General features: G+C 33.8%; 1 protein-coding gene across 1 annotated transcript in view; it reads left to right on the top strand.

The window, feature by feature from the left end:
- Positions 1–234: 234 nt before the first annotated feature.
- The window catches only part of LOC118194995 (membrane metallo-endopeptidase-like 1), a 176585-nt gene continuing 170285 nt past the window's right edge, over positions 235–6534 (top strand). Inside the window, exon 1 of the mRNA XM_085809597.1 lies at positions 235–300. The gene's annotated coding sequence lies outside the window, so the exon portion shown is untranslated. The remainder of the gene's footprint in view (positions 301–6534) is intronic.

Raw genomic sequence — 6534 nt, 5'->3', positions numbered from 1 at the left:
TCAATCTTTTAAGTAACGATGGTAACGAGTATAAAGTCATTTGTTTATACGTTTCTCCATGAATTTTTATAACATTAACGTGTTAGCATTTCTTAACATACTTCGCGTGGGAACACTGATATGAGGTACCGATAATAGTATGCATAGAAAGTGTAATGAAAATATTTGTGAATTTTCTTATAAATTCGCCAGATGTTACTGCAACTTTAGGCATTTATTGCAAATTTAGCTGTGGAAGGACTGAATGTAATTTCGCCGTCATCTGTGGTGTCCTGTATAACGTTGAAGAAGAAAAAACAGGTGCGTATGTATTGTATTTTGGTCATATAATTCTTAATGTATTGTGTCGAAAAAGGGAAAGGCTATCTGCCTAAGGGAAGGAAGCGATTTTAGTTTCTAAAAGTGATTAGCTTGTATTCACGTTATACACGTTTTCTATATACTCGTATGTGTGCGTGCGTGCATGTGCGATGTTGTAATTCTAGCGGAAGATGAAACCAATTCACTCTTTGGTCTAGAAAACTGCTGTGCAGATGACTGGAGAGGAATTCACAACTGAGTTAATCGTTAAAATATTACTTTTATTTTGAACAAGAAAAATTCTTCTGAAATACACTTTTGCTTAAATTGGTACCACACTAGGAATGCTAAACGCGCCCTACAATTTCTACAAACGTAGTTTACATTTCGAAAGATAATAAAGAAAGAAGGCGAAGCGAAAGGCTTGGTTCATTCAAGCATCAGCTGGCGAGAAAGAGGAATGCGTACTAAACCGCGGTCATACTTATAAGCCGTAAAATCTTTATTTCATTCCTGAGCAGCAGCAACTGGGCAAAGTTTACAGCAAAGCGAATACTGCAGGGAAAGCGCAGACGCTTTGTATGGGTTGTACTTTAAATCAAAATTTTCGCAATTAGGAATTTAAAAGTTTATTACCAAATTGTTGCAATTAAATTTAATAATTTTGTTTCATATTTTTTATTTTACACACACTCACACAACTGCTACTCCAATCGAACTACCAATATTCAGCGTTAATTTTCCTATTCACTTAGCTACTGGTGTACGCTGATTCCATAAAAGTTCCAAATTTTACCGTAATCCTTCAGTTATCCCGACTCATTTCAGTAATATTTTTACTCTCAAATTTACCCCAAGTTGAGGTTAAATTCATCTGGTTTAGTCTAATTATAGTCTCGAATTATTCATATGATGAAACTGTTATGGCTAATAACAGTATTACAAGAATTAGTATACGAAAGCCTATTTGTTACTCCGTGGCTCTCCAGTGAATAAAGCTGCAAAATGCTAACAACTTGTTAACGAAAAGATTATTGCAATATGGCAAAGCACATGAGGACTATCTGCCTAGGACAAGGGATGCTTTCGTCTAGGATTTTAATGTGTAAATTAGTTACAATGTGTAAATGCATGTTACACGTTGTAAGCCGATTTCTCCCTCGTTGTCGCGTGCCTTTGTGGTGGGATTGTAAACTCGTCCAACTAGCAGTTGGGAAGTTGGGAGTTCGAATCTCGGCGAAAATATTTATAAACCGCGAATCACTTTTTAAACTGTTGCCACCAAATATTAGAGCCCCGTATTGTATTTAAAGAAATTAAATAATGAAGAATCTGCATAAATGTATGTATGTTTCTCGCATTGTGATAAAACAACGGTACATAGAGCCACCGACTTTTGAATGACGTAATCCTCCTACGAATATGGGCATGTGGAAGACCAAATTTGAAATTTGGGATTTGTTTTATTATCGATTTCCTATTTTGTAAAACTTTAACGAATTTTTGATTAACAAACTGAAAGATTTCAAAGCGAGCAATGGCGACGTTGTACAGAAAAAACATGTTTATCTCCAGCGCGTGAGTCTCTGTATCGGAAATTCTAAAGATATGCTCATTTTAAAACTATTTTGCGATATTGCTGTTGAACTGAATTTTATGGTTTAAGTGAGAAGAACGTGATATTTAATAAATGAATGTAACACACAAAATGTTAAAAAAACGCCCCTTTGGACGTAATTTAAAATCTGAAACATTTCAGATTTTCTTTTTTTTTTTTTAATATATATTTATTTTTTATTTACATTTATTTTTATTATTATTAGCTCCACACTGCCATCCTAACACCTGCATTTCTGAAATATAAAAGTAAGTAAAAAAAAAAAAAAAAAGGGTTACCGACCCCTGACATAAAATAATATGAAAACGTAGTTCATTTCATCTATTTCTTAAATGTGTGCAGAACTAACATTTTCCATGTGTGCACAACTACTATTTTGTAGAGGCATTTATTATTTTTGGAAACAGGCAAGATGAAAAATGAGCAACGTCTTCGCCAGGAATCGAACCGTGGACCTCTCAATTAGGCGCTGAGCGTGCAGATCACTACACGACGAAGCCTCGCTAAGAAGGCGACGAAGCCTCGCTAAGAACGTTATATATTCCTCCTTTTAAAGGGCGACTGAGGTTTTTAGGGGATCCAATCACGAAATCCTGGGTGAGAAGAATCATCATCAAACACCCTTTTTAGTTCGGGCGCCACTGTAGAGACATTAGGTATTTTTGGAAGCAGGCAAGATGAAAAATTAGCAACGCCTTTTCCGGAAATCGAACCGCGAATCTCTCAGTTACGCGCTCAGCGTGCAGACCACGAAGGCTCGCTAAGAAGGCGGGGAAAATACCTTATAACTTCACTTAATAATACAGTTTTTAAACTTAGTCATGCGATCGTTTTAACACACGTTCTGTATTAATAACATCAGTTAAATAATGAACGTTTAATTCCAGTTCAGCTTGTCCGTTGTCTTGTTTTTTGTTCAGCTTAGAACTTCAATTTATGTTACATGATCACTTACAAAAAAACAATTATTGATTTTTTTTTTTTTTTTTTTTTTTTTTTTTTTTATGCTTCAGAAAAGGATATGAAATAACTAATGGAAGGATAAATCATGCTTCTGATAAATTGTTTTATCAGTTCCTGTCCTGAATGTCTTTTATTCGATGAAAATTTCATTTATCAACTGCAGCATCATCATAAATAAATGCTTCCAGAAAGAAAGATTCATTGTCATTGGCATAATCTATTATTGAATATTTCAGAAAACAGTTTTGGTATTTATTGCATTGCTATTATGGCTGAGAAACGTAGAAAATAAGCTGTGTTAATATTTAATTTGTAATAAATTAAAAAAAGATTACGTAGTCTCAAAATAATAGTGCAAAACATTCTTTAAAGTCTCTCATGAAAACAGCTTCAAAATTGCTTTTCATTCATTTGTTTCATCTCTGCGAATAGATTATAAATATTCCCTCCTTCATTAAATTATCTTAAAGTGGGACCACTTTATTTAACGAAAGACTTTAATTATTTTTCAGGTTACAAAATATATTTGAGAAAGGTTTACGCTTTTCGGAAAAAGCAGGTGTAGCTTTCGTAATAATTTTATGCAAAGATTGTTGACACGTATTGCTTAAACTACGAAAAAGCATACAGATTTAGGGCAGTTTTGCAATTGCGATTGTATGCGAGAAAATTTTAAGAAAAAACATACATACTATCAAATTTCAAAATTTATACGTCACAACAAATGCTAAATATCGGCTTTTTATAGTAGGAAAAAAAATCTCTGGACTTACTGATTTGAAGGATATAGACGTCGATTCTGCATTATCTATTCCTTTGTCACCTGTATATTACCCCAATTTAATATCCAACGACTTGACTTAAGGCCCCTTCCTCACTCCTACCACTTCTAAACCTTCCGATGTGCTTGCTATTTTTTCAGTTTTGGAAGAAGAAATAGACCTATATTTTTTTATTTGTTTGGGTAATATATGAAATTTACTACTGTGACAAAACTAGATATGCATTCATCACTATCATATGTTAATCCTCGGGTTCATTACTATCATCTGTTAACCCTCGGCGTACGGCCCCCGCAATTTCCACGGGATACGAAATCCGTCTTGTAATACGGGTGGTGTGAAAATAACATGCGTAAGTTTATTTTTCTTATTTTCAATATGGATCCCGCTTTTTCTCCGTGTAGGCTGAGAATAATGTAATATTTATATTTCACGTTTCGTTTTGCACCTGGATGGCGTTACAGGTTTATATCATTGATATAAGTGAGTACTGTGTTTTCTTCACAGCCGATCACGATCGACGCTATTGCTCCTGTCATTGTAGAATGATAAAAAAATAGTAAATACGGTTAGTTCATGATGTGTCATTTGTATTCAGTCACGGCAAATGAAGAACTAAACCCAAAAGCGATTTATGATTATAACTTTATAATGGGGGGGTCGACAGATGCGATCAGGAGATGTTGTACTACCCTAGTACCCAAAAACAACTTCGTAAATATTACAAGAAAATATTTTTTCATATATTGAATCAAACAATGTTGAATTCGTATATAATATACAGAAAAATAATAAACACGAAATAATCCTTTCTTGATTTCAGGCCAGCTGTGATCCAGGAAAATCTTTAACAAATACTCTTCTGCTATATCATTGCGATCTAGTGATGATAGTTATGAACTTATTCGGCTTGTAGGGAGGTATTTTGCAAGCCACATAAAACCTTATTCTAAAAAAAGAAACCTAGAATGTAATGTGCTGTGTGTTGCTTCAAAAAAGACAACAATGGGGGGAAATACGTAAAGCATTTGGTGTCAAGAATGTAAAACTCGATTATGTTTAGAGCCATGCTTTAAAGTTTACCACACTAAAAGAAATTTTGTATAAAAATAAGTAAACACAAGTAATATTATTAGCTGTAAAAAAATAGTTAGCATGTATATTTATCAAATTCAGAAAGATCCTGTGTTTTTTTATATTTTTATTCCATGCACGCTAAAAACCGCGTGGGCCGTATTGTATAATTTTTAAAAGTTAAAAAACTATTAAAATTCCTGCATTATACTAATTTTGTTTATAAAGATGTGAATAGTAATATATGAAGATAGAGGAAATATTAAAAAAATAAAACGCGTCATATTTCAGGACCAGAATTTATCAAAATCGAGCCGTACGCGGAGTGATAAAGATTTTATAGAAAATGGCTAATTGTAACATTCGCTTGTCGTTTAGGGGTATAGGTTGTAACATTTTCGTTTTCTTCTATTCATATATATAAATAAAATCTGTTAATTCTTCTTCATACAGAGTTAATGTCCATAACTTATTTTAAATAGTTTATTAATCGTTTGCCTGACACAAATTAAATTACGATATCCTTTAGATCTGGCAAATGCCTTATTCAGTATATTTAACTCTTTCCTGTCCCACGTCGAGATACTCAGCAAGACTATTTTATTACTGTAGTCGCATGCAGGGATATTCCCAGCAAAGCCATCCTCCAGTCGAATATGGTAGAAAAATACTTCAATATAAGATGTAAAATTGGGCAAAAAAGCAACCTTAGACTGCCTTAGATTATAAACAAAACTCTATCGATTTCTAGGTAAGCTGACCTTTAAAAAAAGAAAAGAAAAAAAAGAAAATCTAAAAGGATTCATATCTTAACGTCTTACCAGACGGTTTGTAAAGGTTTTTTATGCTCTCGCTGATCTCGCAGTCTACCAGTCTGCGCTTACGCTCACTCCTGCTAACAAAACGTTTTTTGTTTTTCACTTCCATGTAAGAAGTAAAGGAAGTATTACAATCGTGATAAATTTCGGGTATCATTATATCAATGGAAATATCCATTTTGGCAGTTCCCGAATCCACTTGGAGGATTTTTTGGGTACCACCTATACACACGGACAGACTAAAGGATTCTTTTCCAGAATGGATTGTAAAATGGATTTAAAACGGATTCAACAGTGGCTTCTTCGTGGCGTCTGCACGTACGTATAATAACTCGCACAACTCAAAAACGATTAACCGTAGAACAACATCTAGTTGTGCACATCCTTTTTTTATTGTAATCGGCAGTGGCAAATTGTACATATATACATATACCCACCCCTTTACCCGGCTTAAAAGTCCTTACCCGGCCTTATTTATACTCGTTATGAAAAAATAAAATTATCAGAAGTTTCACTCGGCAAAAATTAACAGGGATATTTAGTGCAAAATTTACAGTTTTTGATGTCGTTTTTAACTTTCCTCAAGGTATCTGTTAATTCAGTTTGAATAATTCGAAGATGTAAGTTTAAGTGAAGTGCAGCAAAAAATATGTATAATTTAATAGGCCGTACAAGGAAGTCATGTGGTGTTCACATCATTTTTTTTTTTTTTTAACTTTACTATTAAACACTGCTTTCTCCCGTCATGAGATTCAACAAAGAAATCTCAGAAAGCAGCATATTTTTAGAATTTCCGACACAAATTTAAGTGTTGCCATAGCTTGTTTTCAATTCTTTTCTCAGTTGATCACATCAATATTCAGTTTTCTCAAAAAGATTACATTGTTATAAAGATTACACAAAGTATTTTCTCCCTCCTTTCCACATACCTTCGTGGTGTAACGGTAGCACACTCGGCGAGTATTCGAGAGGTCCAGGT

Source organism: Stegodyphus dumicola, chromosome X2 (assembly GCF_044657685.1).
Source record: "Stegodyphus dumicola isolate Sdum_Otavi_A_Nest chromosome X2, ASM4465768v1".
NCBI lineage: Eukaryota > Metazoa > Arthropoda > Arachnida > Araneae > Eresidae > Stegodyphus > Stegodyphus dumicola.
This window is presented reverse-complemented; position numbering and strand designations above follow the sequence as displayed.